Genomic DNA, 8,213 nt, shown 5'->3' on the forward strand with positions numbered 1-8,213 from the left:
TAGATGAAGCCGACGTTTCGGCAAGCGGACTTGTCTTCTTCAAGGCTGCAACTGGTTTCCTTAGCGCGTGTATGTATATGCTTCGTACCCTCTCCTTCAACTCGAACAAAGGAGGAGGACGGGGCAACTGTGAAAACGGGGGTGGTGTGGGAGAGAAGGAGGGGCCGGCGTGCACCTCCTTGGCCCAGCCACACGCTTGTGAAAATAGGCGTGCACACGAGGAGGGCAGGGGGGGGTAGAAGGCCACCCCCTCTAATAATCTGAAGAGGGGCACCAAATCTGCCCCATAACTTCACTCATTTGTACCTGTCCCGTTATTATTTAAATGCAAGGTTTTGGCCATGGAGGCTTTTGACAATATTTGCTCAAGGCGCGTTGTTGGGCTAGTTGGTTATGATCCATGAGACTGTTTGGCGTAGCGCACACCCACAAGGACAAAGAAGGACACACACACACAGCGCTGTGTGTGTGTGTCCTTCTTTGTCCTTGTGGGTGTGCGCTACGCCAAACAGTCTTTTGACAACAATGGCGGCCGAGGACCACTGACGTTCATGGGTGTCGGCACGGGAGTGCAAAAGGGGCGGTTGTCCCCCTAAAGCCACACCAGAACTTACTCACACCCGAGCTACACCAATGCTCTCTCCCTCCCCCAACTGCGATGCAACACGGGTTTGCACCCCCCCAAGACAAAATCTTGCTGACACTCATGCTGACGTACGATGCATTCCAAAAGCGGCTTACTTCCCATCTTTAACCCTGGAAAGCTGGAGACAAGCCCGATGTGGGAAACACGTCATCACTTCATTTTCATTTTTGCCTTCACTTTGAAGCTTCTTTCCTTTTTTTTTTTCGAACTCGATCAAGACGCTGGGGGGCTGCAGTGAGACTGCCCTCCACCCCCTAATGCGAAACCCTGCCCTCACCTATGCTTGTGAGTGCTAGGTAGGAACAAAAATCACGTGCAGCCTTGAAGAAGACAGGTCCCCTTGTCGAAACGTCGGCTCCAGCGACAGCCCGTGTTCACGAATTTTTCATCTCTGCATGCTTCCATATTCCCCCGAACTTCCGCCTTTTTTTGGACTACTATATTATAGTAAGGCATGCTTCGTAAACATGTCGTGGTTTGGGCGCGTGAAACCACGTCATTTAATTAAAACTTTAGGCCTTGTTTCGCGCAACGTCTTGTTACGTCGAGCGCAAATACTGACGAGGTCAGCAAAAGAAGGCGTGTATTGTCTTAGCGCGCGATAATGGAAGATGCTTCGACAGTAAAAGCCAGTCTCTCATTTCCGGATTAGCGTCGGCCGTTCGAGGCCGTCATTAATTTCCTAGTACACACGAAATCTAATAGCGGCTTGTCGCTAATTCCTCGCTGGATGCTCAGAATCGCCCAGTGGCTAAATGCGTCGTAATTATAGTGACCGTCGAGAAGATCGAGAGGGCTACGGCTTAGACGAGACTCGCACGAGCCACGTGATCGCGCTGTGACGTTATTGCGAACCGGACGACAGTGGCCGTCTAAGGGAAAAAAAAAACAAAAACAAAAAAGTTGTCCCGGTTCAGATAGAACGCGCAACGCGTAATCACGAAGCGGTATCACCGTGAACAGGACACACCATCTTGGCTTGTTCTTCTATATAGATTCAGGTCTGAAAGCTCTCGCGATGGTGTGCACTTCAACGGCTTCGGGCTACGTTTTAGTGTATCTGAACACGTGCGCACAGTTTTGACTTCTATAACTGCTTGCACTATCTACAGGCCACGGAGCTTCCCGCATTATTAAGGAGAAAGCCTTAGATGCCTCATACAACGCGAAAATTGACCGTTGGCGGCGTCGGTGCTGTCGACACGAGAGGTGCAAAAAATCACCATCACGTGACGATGTCACCATATTACGTCATCATGACGTCACAGATTGTCGAAATTTCTGACGTCATATGCTGACGTCATCACATAACATCGTCGTTTGGTCAAAGGTGGCGTACAGGTGGTCAAAGGTGGTCAAAGGTGGTCAAAGGTGGACGCAGTGCAAAGCCAGGTGACGTACAGAAAGCTTGGAATGCCTCAGATCCTGGAGGCAGCACAAAACACGTTAGGTGCAGAATGCTTTTTGGAGGGGGATGGGGGAATCGATTGATCGGATTGGAAGGAAGAGAAGAATGAGATGACTTTCGTTTTCGAGTCGTCTTAAGTGAACGCATAAGGGACCCTGCGAGTTTTCTCTATAAAAAGAAATCTGACGCGATCGTCTCCCAAAGTTTATTACAGGGACGCACTGCCGACATCCGGTATATAAGGGTGTAGTAAAGGTGAGGCTGCGTAAGCCCCAGTTCGTATTCGTGGCGTGGCCTGTAAGTACGATCATTTTCGCCAAAGGAAGCTCTCTTGGACTCGCTCGCATTTATTCAAGTGAACGAAACCAATAATAACCCAGATTGAGAATCACGCGTAGCCACGAGCGTCGGCAAAAGGGGCACTTGCCCCCTCAAGCCCCACCAGCACTTGACCCCCCCCCCCCCAACCCAAGCTACACCGGCGCCCTACCACTACGCCATCTGCGATGCATGCAACACGGGTTTGCATCCCCCAAGCCAAAATCCTGCCGACGACTATGCGCATAGCGCTTGCCCCACGTTTCAATTCCCGGCGAGAATGTTTTATATTTCGTAAACTGCGCAACCCGTGAGTTCTCGCGGGGTGTACATTACGAAAACTTTCATGTTAGCAAATAAGAAAACGCGTTTTGGAGAGTCGCGCGTACCAGGAGACTCCAAGAAGAGGGTTAGCGTGTCTCTTTAAAGAGAGTTACAAACGTGGCACAAAAGAGTCAGAGGACTGTTTTAAAGACGATAGTCTTTCTTGGCGAACTTAAACGCAGAAATTTCGGTCTGTCTGTGTGTCTGCCTGTCTGTCTTTCAGTTTGTCTGTCTGTCACCCGATTCAGCCACCCGGCCAAAGTTTAACCACTTTCTTACCGCCCAGCCATCTTGAACTGGTACGGCCGTTCATACTTGTGAACACTGTCGATCAAAAAGTAAATATTACGCATATCTGAGGCGCAACATCAATATGTAAGTATTAGGAGGTGAGTTCCTTTATAGAAAATACGTAGATAAGTAATTCTAAAGACCCAATTGTTTCTTAGGCTGCGCTGAAAATGCTAGTGTTTCTTAGGCTGCGCTGAAAATGCGACGCTATGAGGCAGATGCTACGGTGGCTACGGTTCAACATAGAGGAGGAGGTCTCGTGTAGTACGACTGGCACAAGATTATTTGTCTTTTGACGACATTTGCAGCGAAGCACGCAGATACGCGGCCTATTTTTTTTTTATTAGAGTGTATGACTGGAGTATCGTCTACAGCAGGGGTTGGCAACCTGCGGCTCGCGCGGGGCAGTACTATGCGGCCCCCGACACGACGTCAAATGACTACCGCCCCTCCACCCCACCAACTAACCAACCAACACCGCCACGACTTTCTGCGTCTGTCGGTCAGCAACGTTGATGTGGATATTTGCGAGTTGGCTAAGAATTTTCACCACCAAAAGTACCATTAAAAGAGTTTCCTTTTTTTTCCCCTTTTTGCTTGTAACCTATGTTTATAACTTGCAACTTTGTGACATGCGTGCTGAAAATAAACATGATTACTATTCCAGTTTTGTACATCATTATTGTCAATTCGCCGAATTTTTCTCTCATTGCCTGCAAAGCTAGCCCCCCCCCCCCTTCCTCTCAATTTGCTGTGTGGCCCCCGCCGAGACGGCTTCATGCATCTCGGCCCTTCGCCTCAAAAGGTTGCTGACCCCTGGTCTACAGTTGCGGCACGGCCCGGGGTTTCGGGTGTCCGTTCGACGCTGCAGAATTCACTCATTCATGGCGGACAAACGGTCAAGCTGTACGCAGTGCTGTACACACAATGAAAATGCCGGGTAACGAACTGACCTTAGGTGGACTGCAGCACGGTCGTGTACGCGATACCTCGACGCGTCCGACGACATCTGTCGAGGCTGACAGACGCCGCAGGCCGTCCTACGTCACCGCCGTGCGAGGCGTCACCATTGCCCGTAGTCGGGGTCGGTTTGTTGTTGATGATGATGGTAAGGATAGTGGTTATTATGATGGTCCACTTTTATGGAGCATACCCGCTTAGGCGAATGTGCCGGAGACCGGCGAGGGCAGGAGGTTGGTTGATTGTTTGTTTGCTTCCTCGTGTACTATGGCACATACCGACTCCGGGTGATTGGCCAAGACTTCGTACCTTAACACTCGGGTGATAATTTGAAGGATGCTTATTGATAAATAACAGAAAACAAAATTGAAATGCAGTGAATCATACGAGACTATACGACGAAGCAGCAACGAAAGCAAGCCACAGCGTTAGTGGTGTCCACGTGAACCGAGCTTACGCTTTGCCTGAATTTTCTCCCCTTGACGTCCTTCGTCGTTCCTTTACGTCTATACGTGAAAAAATCACGTGACACTTGGTGGAGGTGCGGGGGTGACAGGAGCAAGTGACAGAAATAATAGGTAGTATATAAAATAAATACTGCATTTACTGAGCGATCCCGCAAGCAGACCAGACAGCTGTATTATAACGAGACCAGAACAACTTTGAATATATATATTAGATTCTAACATTTTTTTTTAGTTACTTTGACGACGACCCTTGATGATTGCCTGTTCCCGGGAGAATGTGCTGCTCGCTGTGACCAGTCCCTTCGAGTCCTGCTAACTTTTACGAACAAAACCGATTTTTATGGCCTCGCGTTTATAGATATTTTTTCCAGGTGACTACGTATTTGTGTTCCCGTCTGTGTTGTTTGTTTTTCTTTCCTTTTCTTTCTTCTTATCTTCCTCTCCCCTATCTCTTCCCTCCTCCTGAAACAGCAGGCAGGCGTTGTGCCCCTTCAGGTGGCAGTTTTCAACCTGTTTCCTCCCTGTTTCTTCTGTGTCCTTGTGTGTATTGTGTATTGGTGTATCCAAACCAAATATTAATAATAATGCCGGATGCTGGGCGCTCAATCCACTAAGTGATGATGCAGATGACGACGACAATTAAGAAGAAGAAGTTGTTACCCTTTATGGTACGCATCCACAATGATGGATAGGCCAATGATCGAGTAGCTGAAGTTTCAATTTACAACATCAAAAAATTAAATGATTATGACCGACAATTTAAAAAAGAAAACATGTACTATATATGAGAATGGCGTAATTGCGAGTGTTGCGCAAGTGGACAGTCAGACTAGACAGATGAACTGCCGACAGTCGGTGGTAGTATGGCGAAAAGAAAGAAGGCAACCAATAAGAAACTAGGTAAATAAAAAAAACTAATAACATTCAACTGACAATTGTTTTCAATATTGAGCGTTTGGGAGTTAAATTTTCTAACACTCCTTATATGACAAATAGGGAAATATTTAGAAAAGGTTATTAGTATTATTAGTGAAAGAATAATAAAATATTAGCATGACCATTTATTTATTTATTATTTATTTATTTATTCATTCATTCATTCATTCATTCATTCATTCATTCATTCATTCATTCATTGAAAATACCCCTAAATCAAGGCACTCGAAGTGGGTATTACATAGGGGGAGATATTACAGTAAATTGAGAAATATAACAGACCGAGGGAAACGAGAACAAAAAACACAATCGTGACAAATTGTCTGATAAATAGCGAGTAAGGGAGATTAAAAAAAAAACAAATGCAAGTTATGCATATTTTGAGCTAGAAACTCGCAGTAAATAAACGCAAGCGGTAATACGTAATAAAAAAATTAAAAAAAAATTGCAATGCATGTTAGGTAGTTACGGAATTCCTGCACAAACTTACAGCAAATAAAATTTTAAAAATGCGTACAAAAAATAAACAGAAACTCACAAAAAGAATACAAATATTCGATATGCCAAATGAAAAATGCTGACTAAATGGAGCAAGAAGAAGTTAACATGAGAACGGGGCAGTACATTTCTAAGTGTGGAAAACAAAAACAAGTATATGTAGAAAAAAACAGAGAAAAAAAATTGTTGAACATCGGGCACTGCGTTTAGGCAATTCGCTCAGTGCGTGTAGCAGTTCCTGAAATTTCGTTATGTTTCTTTCGGTAGCTACGTGCGATGGCAGATGGTTCCATTCAACGATAGTCCGTGGTATGAAATGAATTAGCGAAACGATGAGCGTGACGTGTGGGTCGATTGACTTTGTACTGGTGATCGCGGCGAGAAAAAGTGACGGCAGGTGGGCTGAAAGAAAGCGTCAGAAAGAATTGAACGACGATAAAGTTTACGAAAAAGCGAAAGGCGAGCTGCTTGTCTCACTTGTGCAAAAAAAAATGTCGTATAACACGCTATTGGAGCAACCCTCTCCACGCATTTTGGGAGGGTACCATGAAAACGGCGAGGCCTATATAGCCCGAGTTAATTATTATTTGTGTTAATAATTGTTAGGGTTTTACGGCCCAAAACCACGATATGGTTATGAGGGACGCCGTAGTGGAGGGCTTCGGAAATGCTTGACTATCTGATCTTTTCTTTTTTTTTTTTAACGTGCACCTAAATTTAAGTACACGGGCCTCTAGCATTTCGCCTCCACCGAAACGCGACCGCCACGATCGGGATCGAACCCGCGTCTTTCGGGTCAGCAGCACGTGAGCACCGTGACACGGAGTCTTCGATGTTCAACACAGGGGCGCCAGCACAGAGCGAACGTTATCGACAAGCGAACGCGTCATTTTCAGGTCACTTTATCAGAAGAATACCAAGTGATTAACAATTAAGCCACGGCTACAAATGCGCGTAAACTTAGAAGCGCAGCGGCGCACTAATCCGAGTTCTTTTTGTCTGTTGTAATTTGTGCTGACGGTACATCGCGAACTGTAGCAACTGCTTCGAGATCTCTTCTTAACTGGAATATTTCTCATTGAAAGACTCGATCCTATAGTTTATTCCTGCCTAATGTTTATGCTACTTGTTAGGCGTCGATTCAATTTGTATATATACTTTTGTTCGTACGTAAGAGGACACGCTTACTGTGATTACTTAGGACACTTTCTTTTTTTATTACCAATGTATTTTGACGTTTCGTAAATAAAATGAGTTTACTCTTAACTATTGCATCAATTGACTTTACGCGAATTTATTTTCTCATCCCACCCACATTTAGTTTCCAATTCCTTTTTTTTTCAAATGATATCAGCTTGATTTATTTTTCGCGAGAAGTGGCTCGTAGCCACGCACTTGCGCATGTTAGGAACAACAACATTAAAATTTTTATTTTCTATTGAAATACACGGTTCTAGAAAGCAAATTCTCAATGAAATCAAATAAAGTCGTTGATTCTTCTAGCCTATCTGCACCCTTGCAAAAAAGACAAAACAAAACAGAAGCGCTATATTTGGTTGCTAAAGTCGATTTTCCTCGCTTGAGGAGAATACTCCACGTTACATTCCTTCTATTCGACACATCTTCTAACGCAAGATAAAAATTATTTTCCGAACACCGATGTCAAGCCGCGCGACTACTCTTGCTCTGTTTTCGATGCGCTCCGTTGCTGCACCGTCGCGCCGTTTCCGAGTGTCAAACGACACGTGACTACGGGTCGCATTACAACGTGCCTTCCTTTTAAACGATGGCAGCGGCGAGGCATTCATCATCCAAAAGAAAGCCCCTCCATGAGCCTACGCCGAAAACAGGCGACACAGACACCCTTTCTTTCTTTCTCGCCGCTTTTTTTCCCTCCTCGATACTGTCGTCATGGCAACCGCGAAACGACAGTGGCGCCCTCTTGATCGCGCACCTCCCGAAAGCGTCGCTTGGTGGCATTGCCCACGCCGACTCGTCTGCTGTTTTTCCGAATGATACCGCTTTGACACCACAACAGCGCGCTGTCCTCTCTGCGAGCTCATTGGCGAGATATGTCGTTCTTTCAGAGTTCCTGACAGCAACCTGTCGACCTCGAATTCCGAGCGCTCCGCACGGCTGCTTTCAGGGGATCAGAGAGAGCTCTAACATGTCGCTAAAGGTACGTACGTGCGAGCCCTATATTGAAGGTGACGCCACGGATTTCTCATCAAACGCGTGGGTTTGGTTCGCGTTGTTAATCGGAAAGAATGTGCTACTAACATTGTGTCGCGACCTTGCGATGCAGCATTTCTCTTCAGCGTCTTCTCGTCACAGATTTTCGCAATGCAGATATCATAACTAGATG

The sequence above is a fragment of the Rhipicephalus sanguineus genome, chromosome 10 (assembly GCF_013339695.2).
Source record: "Rhipicephalus sanguineus isolate Rsan-2018 chromosome 10, BIME_Rsan_1.4, whole genome shotgun sequence".
In the NCBI taxonomy this organism is placed as follows: domain Eukaryota; kingdom Metazoa; phylum Arthropoda; class Arachnida; order Ixodida; family Ixodidae; genus Rhipicephalus; species Rhipicephalus sanguineus.